Source organism: Chiloscyllium plagiosum, chromosome 5, assembly GCF_004010195.1.
Source record: "Chiloscyllium plagiosum isolate BGI_BamShark_2017 chromosome 5, ASM401019v2, whole genome shotgun sequence".
In the NCBI taxonomy this organism is placed as follows: domain Eukaryota; kingdom Metazoa; phylum Chordata; class Chondrichthyes; order Orectolobiformes; family Hemiscylliidae; genus Chiloscyllium; species Chiloscyllium plagiosum.
Genome location: NC_057714.1, coordinates 56659329 through 56682376, shown reverse-complemented (window position 1 = coordinate 56682376; position 23048 = coordinate 56659329). Strand labels below are relative to the sequence as shown.

General features: G+C 41.1%; 1 protein-coding gene across 1 annotated transcript in view; it reads left to right on the top strand.

Annotated features, from left to right (window-relative positions):
• Positions 1-20877, top strand: part of LOC122549914 — a 371205-nt gene extending 350328 nt beyond the window's left edge. Inside the window, exon 6 of the mRNA XM_043690137.1 lies at positions 20731-20877. The gene's annotated coding sequence lies outside the window, so the exon portion shown is untranslated. The remainder of the gene's footprint in view (positions 1-20730) is intronic.
• Positions 20878-23048: the final 2171 nt, after the last annotated feature.

Sequence of the window (23048 nt, the reverse complement as noted above, 5' to 3'; positions counted from 1 at the left end):
CCCCCACTCCAGGGAAAAGACTTTGTCTATTTATCCTATCCATGCCCCTCATGATTTTATTAACCTCTATAAGGTCACCCCTCAATCTCTGACGCTCCAGGGAAAACAGCCCCAGACTATTCAGCTTCTCCCTATAGCTCAAATCCTCCAACCCTGGCAACATCCTTGTAAATCTTTTCTGAATCCTTTCAAGTTTCACAATATCTTTCCAATAGGAAGAAGACGAGAATTGCACGCAATATTCCAAAAGTGCGGAGATATCGTTAATGTATGGAGCCAAGTCCTTGACATCTCCAGGGGTACAGTGAGCTAATGTGTGGAGGTAGACTGATGATCCTAGGCTGCAAAGTGTGCTGTCCAGGTGCCTTTGAAATGTGATGTCTGGTAACTGTGGCCTTGAAGGTCCCGGCAAGTTTCAGAACATCCTCCCACTGGAAAATTGTGCATTTTGTTAGCGCAAGCAAATCTAATAAGATGAGAAGAACATAATCATTCTGGAAAATGAAATGTGTCCCAAAAAGGAAATCTTTCCCTCTTTTTGGGCCTGCCATGACACCTAGAAGAAGAGAAAATAGGCCTGCTCCTCGGATGCTGCCTGACCTGCTGTGCTTTTCTAGCACCACTCTAATCTAGACTCTGGTTTCTAGCATCTGCAGTCCTTGTTTTTACCCTTGGATAAAATAGTGCTCAATCCTTCATTATGACATTTCAGTCCTTACTATTTCTATTTGATTCTTTTTATCTTCATGTCTATTTCACTCACCACCGTAATCCCCACTCAAGCACTGTCCCAGTTGTAATCCTAATTTACTAATATAGAGGCAAGCAAACTTTGAGGCCACATCACCTATGGAGCATGAAGAAATTATTCTGAAAAGAATCTGAAAGTCCTACTACTACTGTTTTTCATGTTCATTAAAATAATTTGTAAGAGAGTGGATTTGTAAAATGCGAAGAAACCGCTTAGCCGAATATAACATTTCTAAATGCTGAAGTTTATTTTCTTGTGCTTTTTAGGCAGAATGATGCTAATATGTTATTGTGACCGGAACTCATAGCTTCAGCAACAATGAGCTCAAGCTAGCAATTTGTAGAAATCAATCAGAAAAACAACATTTGTTTTGTCAGGGTGCATTCCTAGTATTCACACTTGTTCAATAGAAACAAAGTTCAGAGAATTCCTACAGGAAGGTCTCCATGTCTATTCTGCTGCTCTCTCAATTTTCTAGTTGTTAAAACTAATTGTTAGAGAAAGTATATACAAAGCAAGTGCTCTGGCATGGATTAAGCCATACAGAGGTCATGAGTTCAATTCTTACCATGACTAGATGTGACATGAAATTCAATGAATCTGATCATTTGTAAGCAATCAACAGAAGTAAAATGCCTGCAACAGTTGAAAGAGAGATGTAAGGTCGTGGCTGTTTTATTAACATGCCTCAGGAAAGAGAAGTAGAATATAATGTTTCTAAATGCTGAAGTTTATTTTCTTGTGTTTTTTAGGCAGAATAATGCTAATATGTTATTGTGACAGGAACCCATGGCTTCAATAACAACGAGCTCAAGGTAGCAATTTGTAGAAATCGATCAAACAAACATTTGTTTTGTCAGGGTGTATTCCTAGTATTCACACTTGTTCTTTTGAAGCAAAGTTCAGAGAATTCCTGCAGAAAAATGGAAGATGGAGTTTAATCCGGACAAATGTGAGGCAATGCATTTTGGCAAGTCAAGTACAGGTGAAAATTATACAGTGAATGGCAGAACCTTTAGGGAGAGCAGGAGAATTGATGTTTCGGGCATAAGCCCTTCATCAGGGGTATTGATATGCAGAGGGATCTGGTTGAGCAGGTCCACAGATCACTGAATGTGGCAGTGCAGGTAGCTACGGTGGTTAAAAAAAGGCCTATGACATGCTTGCCGTCATTGGAAGAGGCATTGAGTATAAGGATAGACAAGTTATACTGCAGCTTTATAGAACTTTAGTTAGGACACACTTGGAATATTAGGTACAGTTCTGATCACCACACTACCAGAAGGATGTGGTTGCTTTGGAGAGGGTCCAGCAAAGGTTTAACAGAATGTTCCTCGGTATGGGGGATTTTAGCTATGAAGAAAGGTTAGATAGACTGGGTTTGTTTTCACTGGAATGCAGGAGGTTGAGGGATGACCTAATAGAATTTTACAAAATTGTAAATGGCATGGACAGAGTGGAAAGTATGAGGCTTTTTCCCAGGGTGGAGGGGTCAATTACTAGGGGAAACAGGTTCAAGGTGCAAGTGGTGAGGTTTAAAAGAGATATGCAAGGCAGCTTTTTCACACAAAGGGTGGTAAGTTCCTGGAACATGTTGCCAGAGGAGGTGGTGGAAGCAAACACAATAGCAGCATTCAAAAAGCACCTTGTTGAATACATGAATAGGAAGGGAGCAGAGGGATACAGATTCTCTAAGTGAAGACAATTTTAACATGGAAGGGAAAATGTGATGGCACAGGCTTGAAGGGCCGAAGGGTCAGTCTCTGTGCTGTGTTGCTCTTTGTTCTTTGTTCTATATACCACTAGGTGGTCTGATTTACTTGTGATGACAGTCTTACAGTTTTTCGTTAATTGTTTTTGCTCACATGGAAATTAGCGAGGGATAATAAATATTGCCCTGACTAAGTTATCAGCTTATTAAGTACACATAAAAAAAAGCAGGATCTTTGAAAAATTAGATTTGAATGATCTCAGCTGTTAGTAATATAGCACAAGTCAGGTCCCTGACTGAAACATATCTTGATAGGCTATAATTTTTATTCTTTTGTTTGTTTACTGTGGAGATTAGACAGTGAATATATTCACAACTGGTAGTCATTGAATTTTTAGTAAAATAATATTAATGTTTAATACAGAAAAAAACCTATATTACATAAAACTAGAACTATTGGAATAGTCTGATTACATTCATCAGAAAGAAATATTCATCACTTGTATTCCAACAATTCCCTGAAAAAGATTCAAACCTCAATGAAGGGTTACTCCCTTTCCACAGTAAAGCTTTTTGCTCAACTGGCACGGCTGTAGTTTGTTTCCATTTGGCAAATTTCTGCACATTCGCTAGATGCCATTTTACGCAATTAATATCTTTCACTGAGACCCTTAAGGCTAATTGTAAACTTAGCTCACCATTACTTAACACGTCTTCCGTAACTCATGTTTTCAACATGTGACTTCCTGTAAAGATTGCTTTGAACTCAAAGTTCAGAGACCTTTTTTTTAAAAAAAAGGTCTTCTCAGAACTGAATTGTGGTGCAAAACGCCATGTTGGATATTTAGCTTTTCACTTGTTTATTAATTACATAAGTGTTCCTACTATTTTGTGAATGCTTAGTATCAAATTGTAAAGCCTGAAATCTGATGTAAATGTTCAGTATGAAGAACATATTTCAAATCATATACTTTCCATTAAACAGCTACCACTTATTTTGTGTTAACGATGGTGAAGACAGGAAAAGATTGACGATTATAATGGCTCAGATTTTCTTTGGAGTAGATAGTCATTTCTGTGGTGTAAATGGGAGTTGCTAGGGAAATTGTACATTCTACTGGGCAATTCTCCTGCATTTGGGATTCTCCGAAAGGATCCATTTAATCTGGATGATTTCGAGGGTTCCTCTTCAGTTTGTTAAATTGTTACCCAGGAAATGTTGGACAATTAAAAACCCACTCTAACTGCTGGATAATTATTAAAGTGACCCTTTCCGCCAAAAAATTCTGCACATCTCGAACTATCCTCCCCTAGATCCCTCCACAGATCCTGACACAACAACCCCCTTTTTCCACAGGGCCCTAACAACTATTGCTCTTTTGGGACCTGACACCACCCTCTAACTTCCATATCACAAGACACTTACCACTGCTAGATCTGACTCTCCTTCCCAAAGTCAGGACCCAACATCCATCTCCCAACTGGGATCCGACACCTGCCAGACTGGACACACCTCCCCTGTCACCACACCCTCCTCCATTGCTGGATCAGATGCTCAATCCTCCTCAAGACCCAACATGCTCTATCCCCACAAGACCTAACACCTTTACTCTTCTGGGTTCTGACACCTCCCTCTCCAGACCAACTTTCCAGCACCAAAGAACAACACCAATCCTATCCCAGTAATGAAGACACCACCCTCATGCTGCTGGACCTGACAGTGCTCCTTCTCTATCCAGGACCCACATACACCCCTCTATCAGAGACTCGCTACCACCCCTTGACCTGATACCTCACTTTGTCCTTGCCGAACATAGCATTGGTCCTCTCCACCCCAAGAACCCAGCCCACTCCAACTAATCCCTAGGACCTGATACCCAACCTCTTCTTAACTGGACATGACAAGCCGTTTCCCTGTCAGACAACATACCCCATTCTGCCTACACCAACCTAATCATTCAATCACTCAGCTGGTACCTTTTTGACTTGACATCTGACCCACTTGGCACTCTAACCTCGCACATTTAAGTACTTACCCTTTCTGCAGGAGCTGACAATGCAGTTGTCTTCGCTACTGGACATTTCAATTGGTAAAAGACAGCCACTGCTGTGGAAAATGGATTTTCCTTCTCCCTGACTATCCAGCATTACAAGGATACAGTTGGATTTCAGGTACACTACATGTCTGCAAGGTCTGTGATTGGAATCTCCTGCCAGTTTCTGGAAAAAGCTGGCTCAAAGTGTGTAGGAGGAGAAAGTGAGATCTGCAGATGCTGGAGATCAAAGTTGAAACTTTATTGCTGGAACAACACAGCAGGTCAGGCAGCATCCAGGGAACAGGAGATTCGACGTTTCGGGCACAGGCCCTTCTTCAGGAATGGTGTGTAGCAAACACCTAAAAAATGTAGCAGTCATATTTACCAGTGATAGCATATAAGTTATTGCTGAAAGCTAAAGATTGAAAATTAATCAGAACCAAAAGTCTGGTTTTGGGGAACTCTATGATGTGAAACTCAATGATAAAAAGTAGGAAATGAAGAACAATAGAAAGCATTAGAATAAGTAATTCAATTTAGAATTGAGATTTTAATGGAAAAAAAAAGCTACTGATTTTTCGCCTTTAAAATTGCTTTCCCAGAAATCAAATTTTAGCTGAATGATGGAAGAAACATTGTATTTGAATTTCCAAGTAATTAATTACAAAACAGAAATCCATGTTTAGAACAGGAGGTGAGGACATTGAGAATCTTAACAAACCTTAACCCTGGTCATCACAACATAGAATCCAACAGATTATCACTGATTATTTTTAAGTCTTGCAAGTGCCACTTAAGATTAGATTACTTACAGTGTGGAGACAGGCCCTTCGGCCCAACAAGACCACACCTACCCTCCGAAGAGCAACCCACCCAGACCCATTCCCCTACATTTACCCCTTCACCTAACACTACGGGCAATTTAGCATGGCCAATTCACCTAACCTGCACATCTTTGGACTGTGGAAGGAAACCGAACCACCCGGAGGAAACCCACGCAGACACGGGCAGAACGTGCAAACTCTATAGAGGCAGTTGCCCAAGGCAGGAATTGAACCCGGGTCTCTGGTGCTGTGAAGCGGCAGTGCTAACCACTGTGCCACTGTGGTGCCCAAATGATGATTTTTCAAAAAAAAATTTGTTTCAAAAATAACATTCCTAAAAGTGAACACAGCGTTATACATTCAAATGTTTAAACTTATGCCAATCTTCCTTTGATTATAAATGTCTCTGTAATATGTACCTGATTGGGGATATAATGAGATTTATTTGTATCTATCTGCTTTGTTGCGCAAATTAACTTTTTAAAATGATAAATATTTGTGTAAACATATCCAGTGTATAACCAAGGTAACATTTACAGATATCTAAAAAAGGAATAAAATCAGCCTGTTTCTTTTTATATTTCTTAATCTTCGGGAGTGTTGCTGAACAAGGAGACCTTGAGCTCAGGTTCATAGCTCCTTGAAAGTAGAGTCAAAGGTAGATAGGATAGCGAAAAAGGCAATTGATATGCTTTTCTTTATTGGTCAGAGTATTGAGTACAGGAGTTGGCAGGTCATGTTGCAGCTGTACAGAACATTGGTTAGGCCACTTTTGGAATATTGCATGCAATTCTAGTCTTCTTCCTATCGGAAGGATGTTGTGAAACTTGAAAGGGTTCAGAAAAGACTTACAAGGATGTTGCCAGGGTTGGAGGATTTGAGTTATAGGGAGAAACTGAATAGGCTGGGGCTGTTTTCCCTGGAGCATCGGAGGCTGAGGGGTGACCTTATGGAGGTTTATAAAATCATGAGGGGTGTGGATACGGTAAATAGACAAAGTCTCTTCCCTGGAGTGGGGGAGTCCAGAACGAGAGGGCATAGGTTTAGGGTGAGAGGGGAAAGAATCAGATGCCATGCTGTACATCTCTATGATCCTCTGACTCTAGTTAACTGCCCTTGCAAGTAATTTTTGTTATATTAACATATGAAAATATCCAGTTATAGTGCATTAGATTTTCTAACTCTTAGTTAGCTGAAAAAGTGACAGTTTAAAGTCAGGCATGGTGGCATCTCAGCTGTTCTACAGGAGTCAGCAGCATATTGAATGCAATGTGAGATGAGCAACATTGCATGTCTGTACCGGGTATAAGCCTGTTTAAATACGTAAATCGAAGGCCTACCTGACAGATCTGCTTCACTGATTTGCTTCATATTTGTTTCTCATTCATTCAAATGTCTGTTTTGGGATGTCTAACTCTCTTTTCCTGCCTGCCTGGCCAGCTGCCACAACATAGAAGCCATGGATACCTGCTTCCCAGACACAGGTGAGATTTGCATGGCATATTCTGCACTCATTTTGGGCATTAGTTGAAATTCTCTTGAGTTTTTGTTGGCCATAACATACTATACATTTTTCATGTTGCACACTCTTTTATGAAAAGTAATCATGCCTCGGCTTTCTTATAAACTAGTCACATGCAGCTAAACAAACCAAATGAAAATTTAAAAGTCCATTAGGTATAATTGCCAGTGGGATTGAGAATTAATTAATTTGTTTATCTTTATCTTTATGAAGTGTATCCTTTGTAAATATGAGGAAATCTGGCATGAAAGCGCAGTTGAAGATGATTTATCTTTATGAGTATACCTGAAAAGTGAATGTTTGCTGACTTAGGGGAAAGTAAAGTGCTAAATACAGCATTGTTACTTATCAGTTTTGACTAATTAAGAAGAAAGGACTCTCCGACATCCATCGTTTTTGTTCTTGTTGAAACTCTCTTTTTCTTTTTTATCCACTCCGGGAGTATGGGTCAGCATTTATTGCCCATCCAGGACTGCCTTTTCAGAAGGTGGTGGTGAGCTGCCTGCTTGGATCGATGCAGTCCTTTGGGTGTGGAGTAAACTACAGGGACGGAGTTCCCCGATTTTGAGTCTGCAATATTGAATGAACGGCAAGAAGGTTGCAAGACAGGATGATGTGGCTTAGAAGGGAATTAATATCAGAATCCAAATTGCAATACTGTTTTATTATTCTAACAGATATACAGTGAGATTTATAATGTTTACAGAAGATTCTTCATAAGAACAACACTAATTGTATCTTCTTGCTTTGGTGTTGTAGGGGTTTTCATTGAAGTATTACTGGATGACAGGCATGACCATGTCATTAGTCTTCATGAGCTACTAGACATATATAATGGGGCCTTATTTTCACATATGAGAAAGTGAGGACTGCGGATACTGGGAATCAGAGTTGAAAGTGTGGTGCTGGAAAAGCACAGGAGGTCAGGCAGCTTCCAAGGAGCAGGAGAAATGATGTTTCGGGCATAAGTCCTTCATCAGGAACCCCTGATGAAGGGCGAATGCCTGAAATGTCGATTCTCCTACTCCTTGGATGCTGCCTGACCTGCTGTGCTTTTCCAGCACCACGCTCTTGACTCTTATTTTCACATCGCAAGCTTCCTATTGTATAGCTCGATTTAGACACACCAAAAAATCTGGCTTGCTTCATTTAAGAAAGCAACAGTGTTTCAAACATGCTTTTCCAAATCTCCAACCCTGTGAATTCTGATTCACCCAACAAATAAGAAAGGTAAGTTCAAACATGATGCTACTATCTTCATTTCATGGACCAGAGTGTTATATTTGGATGTCCGACATATTGGAATCCAAAAAGCACAAGACAATTTTCAACAATACATTTCCTTAGGATCTGCTGTCTTCATCAATTCTTGACCTAAAGAATAGGACTGACTAGCAGCACTGCAATCTCCACCATGAGTAGGACGAAGACACAAACCTCAAACCAAGCTTAATTGGAATGGGCATCAAATCCTGTGTTGTTGGCACCAATTTGATCCTCATCAGCCAACTGAGCCAACTGAGCCAAGAGGTTCAAGTGATGATAATGGAAACTTCTGCATGTATGCTAGTAGCCTGAGTCTGGGAGTGAATCTCACCAGAAGTCAGCCATGTGTCATTTACACCAAGTTTCATGAAGGGTTTCCCTATACAAGCCCAAAAGGGTTTTCTCACACTGTCATCTCAAACTCTCCTGAATACAAAGCACCACACCTCACTGGAGGAAGTATTTGTTACTGACAGTCTATGGTAAAAACAATGAGTGCAGATGCTGGAAACCAGAGTCTAGATTAGAGTGGTGCTGGAAAAGCATAGCAGTTCAGGCAGCATCCGAGGAGCAGGAAAATCGACAGTCTATCCCAGGATCTCTGGTAATAATATTACCTTTAAAAGACAATTGTACAACTTGTCACTTGCTGGCATCCTGGAGTCACTCTGCACAGTTCATGACATTTGCTCTGGGCATGGCTCCTGAAGGTCCTGGTGGATGGGATAGGGCAGAGGAGGGCTGTCCTCTCCCCAGGATTGACAGAGGAGGTCATGCCACCAGGGCCTGTTAGTCTGCGCTGTATTTGCTATCCAAGTCAGTGTAGTCTCAGTGTCTGGAGGAATGCCTCGAGAGGGTCATTGATTTTTTTCTGCTCCACCAGGGTAAGTGCTAGCATCAGCTCTTTGCTACCTCACATCCACTCTAACTGTGTTACTGCATCACCTTGACGTCCAGGACTTGGTTGGAAATGTGGCTTTTTGGTCTCAACATTCGAGAAGGGCCTTGCACTACATTCCACCCAATTTTCCCAAATTTCTCACCGAAGTTCACTGCATTTAAGGAAAATATTCTGCCTGGAAGTCTGTGGTGAGTGGTGTTCCACAGGGCTCTGTCCTTGGGCCTCTATTGTTTGTAATTTTTATTAATGACTTGGATGAGGGGATTGAAGGATGGGTCAGCAAGTTTGCAGATGACACAAAGGTTGGAGGTGTCGTTGACAGTATAGAGGGCTGTTGTAGGCTGCAGCGGGACATTGACAGGATGCAGAGATGGGCTGAGAGGTGGCAGATGGAGTTCAACCTGGATAAATGCGAGGTGATGCATTTTGGAAGATTGAATTTGAAAGCTGAGTACAGGATTAAGGATAGGATTCTTGGCAGTGTGGAGGAACAGAGGGATCTGGGGTGCAGGTACATAGATCCCTTAAAATGGCCACCCAAGTGGACAGGGTTGTTAAGAAAGCATATGTTGTTTTGGCTCTCATTAACAGGGGTATTGAGTTTAAGAGTTGTGAGATCTTTTTGCAGCTCTATAAAACTTTGGTTAGACTACACTTGGAATACTGCGTCCAGTTCTGGTCGCCCTATTATAAGAAAGATGTGGATGCTTTGGAGAGGGTTCAGAGGAGGTTTACCAGGATGCTGCCTGGACTGGAGGGCTTATCTTATGAAGAGAGGTTGACTGAGCTCGGACTTTTTTCATTGGAGAAAAGGAGCAGAAATGACTAACATGAGGGGTCATAGTTTTAAGCTGGTTGGAGGAAAGTATAGAGGCGGGTTCTTTACACAGAGAGTTGTGAGAGCATGGAATGCGTTGCCAGCAGCAGTTGTGGAGGCAGGGTTATTGGGGACATTTAAGAGACTCCTGGACATGCATTTGGTCACAGAAATTTAAGGGTGCATACATGAGGATCAGTGGTCGGCACAACATCGTGGGCTGAAGGGCCTGTTCTGTGCTGTACTGTTCTATGTTCTATGTTCAATGTTCTATTAGGAAAGTTCCATCCATCAATGGTGAGGGTATAAGTTCCAATTTTTTCCCAACATTTGGCTGATCAGGAATCTCTCCAGGTCTTATCCCCTGCCATTGCTGTGCACAGAAAAGATTTACAAGTTGATGTTTAATCTGTTTGACTGTGCCATGAACACATTTCCCTTGAGTGGAACTTGAACCCCAAGCTTTTGTCTTGACTATCCATTGCAAACACAAGATCTTTTGTGCTAGCTGTATTGTTTACTCACAATCTGTGAAGAGCATATAAAGCAATATCCCAGATCTTCCAATCTCCAATCAGTGATCATATATAATCAAATAAAGACACTGGAACCCCATGATATTCTAAAGCATTGTGTGTGGGAGTTGTTGGGGAAATTTAAACTTCTGTCGGACAATAGGTTTATTACCCAATAAATGTTCAACAGATTAAGAAAAAACTAACTGCTGTGTGGCTATACAATTGAGGCCTGTGACAAGTGGGGTGCTGCATGGATTGGTGCTGGGTCCACTGCTTTTCATCATTTGTATATAAATGGTTTGGATGTGAACATAGGAGGTATGGTTAGTAAATTTGCAGATGACACCAAAATTGATGGTGGACAGTGAAGCAGTTATTTCAGAGTAAAACGGGACCTTGATCACATCAGCCTTTGGGCCGAAGAGTAGCAATTGAAATTTAATTCAGATAAATGCGAGATGTTGCATTTTGGTCAGGCAAATCAGGGCACGACTTGTACAGTTAATGGTAGGGCCTGGGGAATGTTGCCTAGCAGAGACCTCAGAGTGCCGGTGCATAATTCCTTGCAAGTGGAGTTGCAGGTGGACAGGATGCTGAAGAAGGTGTTTGGGGGAGGAAACCGGAGCACCCGGAGGAAACCCACGCAGACACGGGGAGAATGTGCAAACTCTACACAGTCAGTCGTCTGAGTCAGGAATTGAACGCGGGTCTCTGGCGCTGTGAGGCAGCAGTGCTAACCACTGTGCCACCGTGCCGCCCGCTTGTACAGTTGATGGTAGGGCCTGGGGAATGTTGCCTAGCAGAGACCTCAGAGTGCCGATGCATAATTCCTTGCAAGTGGAGTTGCAGGTGGACAGGATGCTGAAGAAGGTGTTTGGCACATTTGCCTTCACTGGTTAGTGCATTGTATGTAGGAGTTGGGACTTCATGTTGTGGCTGTCCAGGGCATTGATGAGATCATGTTTACAATACTGCATTTAGTTTTGGTCTCCCTGCTATTGGAAATATGTTGTTAAACATGAAAGGGCTCAGACAAGATTTACACAGATATTGCTGGGATTAGAGGGTTTGAGCGACAGGGAAAGGCTGAATAGACTGGGGCTATTTTCCCCTGGAGCATTGGAGGCTAAGGGGGAACCTTACAGGGGTTTATAAAATCATGAAGGTCATGGAAAGGGTGAATAGCCAAGGTCTTTTTCCCAGGGTGGGGGAGTCCAAAACTGGAGGGCATTGGTTTAAGGTAAGAGGGGAAAGATTTAAAAGTGACCTAATGGGCAACTTTTCCACACAGAGGGTGGTACGTGTATGGATTGAGCTACCAGAGGAAGTAGTGGAGGCTGGTACAATTACGACATATAAAAGGCATCTGGATGGGTGTATGAATAGGAAAGGTTTAGAGGGATATGGGCCAAATGCTGGCAAATGGGACTAGATCAGTTTAGGATATCTCGTCGGCATGGATGAGTCGGACCGAAGGGCCTATTTCCGTGCTGTACAACTCTATAATTCCATGAATCTATAAAATCCCTTTCTGTTAATTCCAACCTGACTTTGTCTCACCCTACAACTTCTCCCTGAGACATATTGAATTGCTGAACTAAAGCTGACCCTATGCCCTGCAGCCGTCTGATCTATCTGACCCTCCCCATTCACCAAATATTGCGGCATTTCCCCCAACCCTCTGACTCCGCACAGAGAAGGATGCTCAAACACACTGAACATCTGCCTATCAGCTTTTCTCTGAGTGTTGCAACATTGGAAACTACACTTGTCTGATTCTCCTGAGTTTCCAATCCCTCTGACCCTCCCATCACCCCCACCGAACACACCCCCACACCCCCCACCCACCCACCCTTCAAACTCTTTGGGCCCTTTTGTAATCTCCTGACTGCCCCCAACCCAACCCAATGCTGACAGGATGATTTAGGCTGCTTATTGTTGCTAACACCAGTGACAAATGAGTAAAATCAGGAAATGTACCAAAGAAGTTGCAAATAAAGATAAGCAAAAGTTTATTCGCTCGTGCAAGTTGAATTCTTACATAATGCTGTTACACACACTTAACTGCTGTTCAACTGTCATACAAGTTCACTACTAAGAAGTAAGGAGCATATCCTGAGGAAATAAAATGTACCATCTTCAGGAGAAGGCAAAACCAGTGCTGACTTTTGACATAGTGATAAACTGACAACTTCTTCTACATCTGGTTTGAGATTATCCAAACATATGAAAACATTTCAAATAAAGAAAGGAAACCATCTCATCAGTATAAGCATGATCCAAATCACTGTCCTGCTAGTGAACGGAAACAAAATGGGGGATTCAGTGCTCAGTAAGGTCATTTTCCTTCAAACATAAAATCCTTAGAAGGTTAGGGAATCAATGTTCTACTCACTATATACAGAAATACAGAAGTAGCAATTTTTGAGAAGATTGTAGCTCAGGTTTATGGTAAGTATATAAGTTTACTCGTTGAGCTTGAAGGTTTGGTTTCAGATGTTCCATCACCATACTAGGTAACAGCATCAGTGAGAATCTCTGGTGAAGCGCTGGTGGTATGTTCCACCTCTCTATTTATAGGTTTTGGTTTCTTAAGGTGGGTGATGTCATTTCCAGTTCTTTTCTTCAAGGGAAGGTAGATAGGATCTAAGTCGATGAGTTTATTGATGGAGTTATGGTTAGAATGCCAATGCCTCTAAGAATTCTCATGTGTGTCTTTTTTTTGCCTGTCCTAGGATGTGTATGTTGTCCCAGTCAAAGTGGTGTCCTTCTTTGTCTGTATGTATGGAAATCAGTGAGAGTGGGTCATGTCTTTTGGTGGCCAGTTGGTGTTCATGTATCCTGACTGCAAGTTTCCTGCAAATTTGTCCGATGTAGTGTTTTTTACAGTGCTTGCATGGTATCTTGTAAGTGATGTTAGTTTTACTGGTCGAATCAAATGGATCCTTTAGGTTCATTAGTTGCTATTGAAGTGTGTTGGTAGGTTTGTGGGCTACCATGATGCCAAGGGATCTGAGTAGTCTGGAAGTCATTTCTGATATGTCTTTGATGTAAGGTAATGTGGCTATAGTTTTTGGTTGGGTTGTGTCTGCTTGTTTGGGTTTGCTTCTGAGGAATCAGCGGATTGCATTTATTGGGTACCCGTTTTTCTTGAAAATACAAAGTGATTATAGTCAGATCATGAATCAAAATAATCCAGCCAGCCTAATGTTTCTGTATGTTTATGGAAATGATAGTGAGGGGGGAAACATGTACTGCAACTGGGTAGGCAGGAGAAGTCAATTATATGCAAGGTCTAAATGCAGTCTCCTGATTGTGTGTTGAGAGTAAGCAATGAAATTCTCAGACCTTTTAAGGAAGGTTGAGTTTCCCATTGACAGGAAATGGGAAGTCTTTTTGCAAGCTTTTGCCCGCCATGCATGCTCAATTAAAAGGTCAATTTGGCAGAATTAAGCTCCCCCTCCAAATTAAGTACTACTTGGGCAAGAGTTATGGGCCTTCAGATTCATGGTTGCATTGAGGGGCTGTGCATCAGGTGAAATGGTCATCTTCCAGGATTCTGAAGGCAGGAGTTGATGCGTTACCATTTTTATAAAGCCTTCATCTATTACAATCAATAATTGAGATTGGGTGTGGTAGTCTTACATTGCTTTCTGCTTAGAGGATGTTTAAGAAGGGGAAGTGGAAAGAGGTTGACCAAAGGTGGGAATCTGACTGGGAAAGTATGTCAAGATGACCTCGAAAGTGCCATGTGTAAATGAAAATTCTACTGCTTGTAATGTAATGGAATATATAAGATGATCATGTTACTCTGACACCAACAGGACAGTTCGAAAGTAGACATCAAACTGGATCGAAGCATGAAAAGAGAAAGGGCTTAGACACCACACTAGAGAGCTGTGTTTAGTAACTTGTAATGTATACTTATAAACAAAACTGTTCCAGTATTTAAGTAGAAGAACTTTACTCTAGAATAAGAAGACAACTACCACTAAGAGCATTTATGCAGCAACTCACAGTTCAGAAACACGAAGGAAAAACAAATACCAATGTTAGTAACAGTGTTAATCTTACGCATAGAACAAAGTTTAGTGGAAGCTATGGAAATCTCCAGGGCTTGGATTTGAAATTAGGCCTCAGTCCATGAGTTACAACAGCAGAGCAGGAAGACACTGAAGATGGGAAAGAACCTGACAAGATTTTGAAGCCAAGTGACACATCCAAGTACTCATCCAGATCAGTGTGGTATTATTGTCAGCCAAGGTGGCAACTGCAGTAGAGATGTTGTCACTGCCACATGCATTCAAAAATATGAAGGCACATAATGCAACAATAAGTGGAAGCTCTGGAAGTGATTGTTTCAGTCTGACTGGGGATTGCATCAAGCTGGCATGAAAAGGAGCAGCTCACCAAAGCTATAGCTCCATTAATGGATAACGTTTTTGTATGACAAAGTATAGAAGAAAGTATTACAGAATTTTAAATGTTAATGAAAGTATTTGATCGGTACTTTAGCCTCACAGGCAATTTAAGAGCAGATTTTGAATGGAAATTTCATGCTGAAGATAACTATCACTTAGAACATTTGTGCAGACACCCACAATTCAGACACACGAAGGAAAAATATATAACCATCTTAGCAGTGGCAATTTCATGCAGATTTCCACTCTGCCTTTTTTTGTTTACAAAAGGAGGGAGTGCTGCATTTCTGAGAGGTGGTTTCAGTCGGGGCTCCTTCAGAAATGCATTGGTGTGCTTCTATTCTGACAGCTCTTTCATAAGAAGAATTGCTGAGGAAAGGCAAATCATGGTCCTTTTCATAGCAGTCAGTTCCTGTATTAAGAAATGTAAAGGTCCAGAGCAGTAGACAACCAATTTGGCAGCTGCTATCAAGTAGTAAGTATATAAGCTGTGTGATGTTAGGATGATGAAAGGTAGGGTAGGATAGGGTGCCACATCAATAGAGCTTGCCAGGTAAGCAGAATGTCAATTGGGCATGGGTAGGGTGTCAGCAAATAGGATGTCACATGTGTTGGGGGGAAGGTGCTTATCTTCAGAGTGCCATTTGAGGGGAGTGCTGGGGCACCAGGTAAGTAGACTGCCAGATGAGTAGAATGCCAAGGTTTAGGATGCCAGATAGGTAGGGGGAACCTATACCTCAGAAAAAAAAGGTGTAGGAAACAAATCCAGAAAATGAAATGAAGAAATTAAGGATGAACAGCAAAATAATTAAAACATTTTTAGCTGAGATCAAAGAGAGTCAACAGAGCATCTAGACCATTGTTATGAAGTTGAAGGTGTGTACTATACCTTTAAGAGAGGGTGGATGATGTTCTGAACAATCAGCTTACAAGCACCTGTGTATATGACTAGATGGCAGTCCCAGAGTGTACTGGAAAATGGAAAATATGCAACATTTGGCTGTGAAATGGATACCTGAGTTTACATTTAAACAATCAGTTTAAATATGCCCCAAGATACTAAAACCCAATCAACTTTGAATTTATTGTTTTACCAACATTGAACCATTGAGGCAATCTGGTGTGGGGGAGGGGTGGTGTATAAAATATGTACAGTTTTGAAAATTTGTCAGAGAGTAAGTGATATCAAGACAGAAATGCATGGAGAGCTAACATCTTGCTCTTCACGAAATTAGGAAATACTCTCCATCAAACATTCTCTTTTCAAGTGAATCATATTCACAGTAAAAAGAAATAAGGGAGATCCTCAGCCAGAAGATGAAAGATACAGAAGAAGACAGCTGCTGTGTTGTTTTGAAATTAAGTTGATGTAATTTTAATGAGTATCTTATTGGAACAGCATATTGTTATAGAATTGGAGACAGATAGTAAGTAGTTAAGAGAAAGGGGGGCTTAGAGTTGTGAATAACTGTTTTTTGATGTTTACTTTTAGACTTAAAAATAAATTGATGTTATTTTCTTTAAATAGCAGAATTTGGGAGTTCTCTGTCACTCATATTTTAACATATTACAAGGTGAGGCAAGCTTTTCTGTGAGCTTGGTTTAATTAACAGAAGGGTTCATCTCCATATCGTTAAACCATCATCTTAAGGATTTGAAATAAAATTTAATGTCAAACCACACGTGACTATTTCAACACTGGCTGATGGCTTGCTGTGGTTGAAGTCTGTAAAAGTTTGACCTGCAAAGTTTGGGATGCAGATCTTCAGGTGTCTGGTTAATTCACATTAAGTCTCAGTCAGAAAGAATGAAAAGTTAATGAAGTATCCTGGAAAATCAAAATAAATCATTATTAAGTAGAAATGGATGAGTTACAGAACCAGGAACAGTGTCTAAAATTGGGAGCTTAAAGATAGAAATGAGGATTTTTTTCTCTCGGAGAGTCGTGAATCTTAGGAGCTGTCTGTCTCAGGAGGCAGTGGAAGTAGGATTGCTGAATACCTTTGAGGCCCAGATAGACAGATTCACATTAGGCAGGGGAATCAGTGGGATCAGGTATAGTGAAGAACATGGAATTCAAAACACAAATAGATCATCCATTATTTTTGGATCTTATGGAATGATGAAGCAGGGTTGAGGGACCAAGTTATGTATTTCTGCTCCTAATTTACAAGTGGATACTTTCCTCCAGATTGATAATTGAAGAGAATTTCAACAAGAAGTTCCAATGTTATCCAGAGGCCGAGGCAAATTAAAGCAGGAGTACCATATTACTCTGCAAGAAAAGCTAAGCCCATTGCTTGTACAATTCAAGAAAAGTTCTTCATCCTCTGTTGGTAAAGATGAAATTTTACTTCAGGAGATGCCTGAATTGATATGCTAGCCCATTACCATCCAGGCTTGTTCTGCTAAAGTAATTGTGGAAGCATCATCCACAGGACTGGAAGCAGTCCTTATCCAGATGAAAGTTGATGGAACAAGGAAACCAGTATATTTCACATTGACTGCTGTAATAGATACCAAACAGAAATATACAACAATAGAGAAAGAAGCATTGGAATGTACATGGGGATGTGGAAGGTTTGCAGACTATCTCACAGGATTGAGATTCCAGATTGAAATGAACCATAAAGTATTAGTCATTAGAAACAAATTAGGTCACAAAAAGGTCATTTTGAATACAAAGTTTCAAGTTTAGGTTGATGATAGATGATTATGTGATAGTCTTTGTCCCAGGCAAGACACAAGAATAAGAAGACGAAGAATCTTTAGTCTTTTACTGAAGAAAGGCATTCAACTCCAACTACCAGGATACTATCAGCAACTGAGGGAAAACTCAGAGCAGCTCAGAAAACAGACAAGGAATACACAAAAGTAGAGAACTCTGTCTGCAAAGATAGTCAAATATAGTCCAGCATATCATGGATTGAAATGATAAGACAAGCAAAGCCAACACTTAACAGTTGTGAATGACCTATAAGTGTATGATCAAAGAATATTTGTACCAATGTCAGTACTGGCAGAGTGAAAGAGGCTAAGGAACCATCAGCTTCAAAGTGTATATTTGAGAACACACCAACCCAGAGATACTAAAGAGAAGTATTTACCTATGCTAGCAGTTGTATTAGCCTGAAGCATAACATAAATCCCTGCTACAGGTGAGAAGTTTTCACAGGAAGGAATTAAGCCTAATCCATGACTCAAGCGATGTCAATAGTAAGATATTTAGGATTAGCTTAACAGTACTAGGCAGAGGATGGGACAGTGACAGTGATGGCGGAGTGGATCATAGTGGGGATTGGGTGGGAATGTTACAGGGTGACAGGTAGGAAGTGCATAGACTCATAGGAGTGGGGAATTCCTTAAAAGATGAAGGATTAGCTGTCTTGGAAAATGGAGTGTAGTGACTGCAATGAGGTCAGCAAGGGAAACCTAATGGAATGTGAGTTCCCTGATTAGGCTGTTAATCTGGTAAAAAGTTGGCTTGTTAATCAGATAGAAAGTTGAGTGTCAGACATTTTGTTCACTCTGAGGGCAGGCTCTGAGGGAGCTGGACCAGTGTCAAGGACTTTCCACTTGCAAATAAGTGTTGACTTGGTGATGGGATACCAGCCTCTGTGGAAGGTGTGTAGCAGTGATGGGTGTGGACTCATTACTATTCAGACTCCCATGCTATCAAACTTACCAAAACAAACATGATGTTGAGAAAGCCACACACATCTACCTCATGTCTATGGATACGGACATTCATTGTGTTCCAGACTTTAAGAACCTCCCCATGGCATATCCTTCATCCAGTTACAGGATGCTTCTGCACTTTAATACTGCACTGGCTCCTCTCATTGTGATGCTGCTGCAAGGACACTGCCCAAGTGCATCATTTCACAGATTAGATTAGATTAGATCCCCTACAGTATGGAAACAGGCCCTTTGGCCCAACAAGTCCACACCGACCCTTTGAAGAGTAACCCATCCAGACCCATTTCCTCTACTATATATTTATTCCCTACTATTGAATCTGACCCAATAGGTAATTTGGCATGGTCAATCTTTGGATTGTGGAAGGAAACCCACGCAGACACAGGGAGACTGTGCAAACTCCACACAGAGAGTCACCTGAGGCGGGAATCGAACCCAGATCCCTGGCACTGTGTGGCAGCAGTGCTAACTATTGAGCCAGTGTGTCGCCTCAAATTTGTCTCGATTGAATTCCCTTTTCTACTGATTATCCTCCCTACCACCCTACCAATTTTTATATAATCTGCAAACTTACTGATCAACGCACCTACATTCAAGTGTAAGTCATGATATAAATCACACAGCAAGGGACCCAACACCAACCTCTACTGGACCTCACTCTTAGAGACTTTCGGTTAGAAAAATGCCCCTCAATCATTACCCTCTGCTTTCTGCCATCAGCTTATTATCAATCTAGCTTCTTGCACTCAGGTCCTTAGAGCAAAATTTCAGTGGAAAACCTTCCATTCAGAGGTGGGATTGGTTAGCTCAGTGAAGCTAGATGGCTGATTTGTAATACAGAGTAGTACGAACAATATGGCTTCAATTCCCATAGTGGGCTATGAAGGGCTCTTCTTCTCAATCTCTTCCCTTACGTAAGGCATAGTAACCCTCAGGCTACACCTCTAATACTCATCTCTCTCTCTCTTTCTGTAGTGAGAGAGCAGATCTCTAGTTCACAAGGTGACTTTACCTTTACTCAGAGGTAATTGTGTTTGTACTGAGGCTGAGGTAACAGCTTAAGTTAATATATATAAATACCTTGTTAGCGGATGTATTTCAACACAATTCGAAATTGTTAAGAAACCAACATTTGATATCATCAAAAATAATTGTCAGAATATATTTGATATTCCTGTAGAAATCTCTTCAAATGTCATTATTTTAAAACAGTGTTCCACAATGGTGTTTTATGTCATAACTGCTATGTCTATATCTGTGTCTCTCAAAGTAAACATACTGAGCTCAGCATGTCATGAGATCATGTTTACGTTTGGCATTCATCAGTCATTTCCATGTGACAGCAACATCCTTTGTGTTAAAATCTTCAGTGCCAGTGTGCCTCAAACCTGGAAAGGAGCTATTCAAATGTCGCAATTAATCTACTTTTGGTGATATCTCAAAAGGATTTTAAATAATGTACAGCATCTTTTATATAAACACAGGTTATCTGTGTTTGCAATCAGGAATGGAAAAAAAATTCTAGTTTAATGTTTTAGAAACAAAATGGCTAATTTGAAGGTAAGAGTATAGAACAAATTAGTTTCAGTTGACAACATTGATTGTCACCTTGGAATAATTTTCTGCTTCATGCTCTTCTCAATAAAAAAATGACAGTTTCATGAACAATTAATGATGACTGCTCAGTGAGGCTGCATTTTATTATTAGCAGGCATGAGAGGCTATAAGTCTTTGACTTTTAAGGAGTGAACGCAATGTGTTACAGGTCAAAATAAGTTTATGGTAATTCAGAACATGCACTGGGGCTGATCTTTCAAAAATTACATTTTTATCTATTTTGTCAAATTCAAGGTTGCATATTAAAGATTCTTCCTTTTTGGAGTCGTTTAAGTCAAAATAAATCTTTGTGAGAATTCTACAAAACCTTAATCTTTTCCTCAAGTACTAACTGACCTGCAATATATTTATTGCAATTTTTGTTTTTATTTAAGATAACCCGAACCCATTACGAATAATAGTTCAGCCCCATACTAACGCTGTGATTGTGACCAATAAGTACAATTCAGCTGAAGAACACAATACTATAAGAACCTTAGAAATCGGAGAAGGAGAGGTCTATTCAGCCCTTCAAGCCTATCCTGCCATTCAGCATTGTCATAGCTGGTTTTCCCCATTCCTCAACTTTTCTTTTTTATGTCATCTTTATGCACTCAACTCTCAAATATTTGTAAAAATCCATTTACCTTCTCTTTAAATATTTTCAGTGAACCACAACTGCCTGGGGTTGAAAATTACAGACAACCCTCTGTGAGATAACCCTCTGTGCATCTCAGTCTTCGCAGCTCAACTCATCAACCGCCAGTTCTGACGTGCCACAGCAAGGAACTGTAATGACCTCCTCAGGAGACAGACACGTGCTGCAACCAACAGGATACCCTTCGTTGTTCAGTGTTTCCCAGGAGCTTCCCATGTTCTTCGTGACCTGCAACACATTATCAATGAGGATGAGCACCTCGCCAAGACCTTCCCCACACCTCCACTGCTCGCCCTTAAACAACTGCCAAACCTCAAACAGATCATTGTTCGTAGCAAACTGCCCGGCTTTCAGGACAACTCCATACAACCCTGTCATGGTAGGCGCTGCAAGAAGTGTTAGTGTGTGGACATGAATACCACCATTACACGTGGGAACACTTCCCACCATGTACGTGGCAGGTACTCATATGACTCAGCCAACATTGTCTATCTCATACATTGCAGGCAAGGATGCCCTGAGGCATGGTACATTGGGGAAACCCAGCAAAGGCTACAGCAACAGATGATTGGGTACCGCACAACAATCAACAGACAGGAGTGCTCCCTCCCAGTTGGGGAACACTTCAGCAGTCCAGGACATTCGACCTCGGACCTTCGGGTGACCATCCTCCAAAATGGACTTCGGGACAGGCAGCAGTGAAAAGTGGCCGAGCAGAGGCTGATACCTAAGTTCCGGACACATAGGGAGGGCCTCAAACTGGGACCTTGGGTTCATGTCATACTACAGGTGACCCCATTGCACTACACACATACAGACACACAGGCACTCCTATACACACACATACACATGGACATACGTATACACAGACACGCACACAGACAATCAAAACACACCCCTACAGACACACATATTCCCACACTCACACGTGCATCCTCTCACAGACTTAGACACTCTACACTTACATACACACACATATACACTCTCTCTCACACTCACCACCCCCCACCCTAGACAGACAGACAGACACACACATACACACACAAAAACGCACCTGCACACATATACATGTACGTTTATGGGGTGAATTTGTACTTGCACAGTTACACTGTACTTTGCTCAAAAACTGCATGAATCCATGTAATACTCTGTTAACTCACTTTTTAGATTAAAATCAGTCTAAACATTATGGCACAGACAGAGAAATAGGGGGCTAACACCTTCAACTCATTATCTGGCTAACACCAATGTTACAGTTAACCTGAGAATGTAACTTTTTAAAAGAAGTCTTGTGATTTACATATGAAAGAAGTGAAACTAACATGGTCATTCTAACAGATGAAAGACTCAACAAACAATCAAGGTATTTTTCAATGTATAATTTCAGTTACATCACACTGTAAACTTTTGCTATAAATTCTGTGTCTTATAATTGTGCCCTCCACTACCACCTGATGAAGGAACAGCGCTCTGAAAGCTAGTGCTTCCGATTAAACCTGTTGGACTATAACCTGGTGTTGTGTGATTTTTAACTTTGTACATTCCAGTCCAACATCAGCATCTCCAAATCATCTCAGTTTTAAACAGTATCCTCTTGTAGAACTATGTAACTTTCTGTTAATATGTTTCCTAGTTCGAGATTTCCCCACTAGTTATAACATCTTCTCACCATCTCCCCGACAAGCCCATCAGAATCTTGTGTGTTTCAATAAAAGCATTGCTCACTTTTCTAAACTCAAACGAATAAAGGCCTACCCTGTCTAATTGTTCTTGATAAGTTAGCCCCTTCATCTCAGAATTGTCTCCAATACCAGTGTATCATTTCTAAAACATGGGTATGAAAACTGGATACAGCATTCCAGGTACATACTTGACAGCATCTCTTCCCCTCTGTACTGAATTCCCCATGTTGCCCCCAGATTCACCAAACTATATATTCAGGATGTATCTCACTCCCAATGTGATATCTCCTTCATGGCTGTGTGAATTTTAATCTATTACATTATTGCATTATAGAATCCCTACAGTGTGAAAACAGGCCCTTTTGCCCAGCAAGTCCACACCGACCGTCCGAAGAGTAACCCACCCAGACCCATTCCCCTAATACTCTACATTTACCCCTAACTAATGCACCTAACCTAGACATCCCTGAACACAATAGGCAATTTAGCATAGCCAGGCAAAAGTGAGGACTGCAGATGCTAGAAACCAGGGTCTAGATTAGAGTGGTGCTGTAAAAGCACACAGGTCAGGCAGCATCCAAGGAGCAGGAAAATCGACGTTTCGGGCAAAAGCTCTTCATCAGGAATGGAGGCAGGGAGCCTCCAG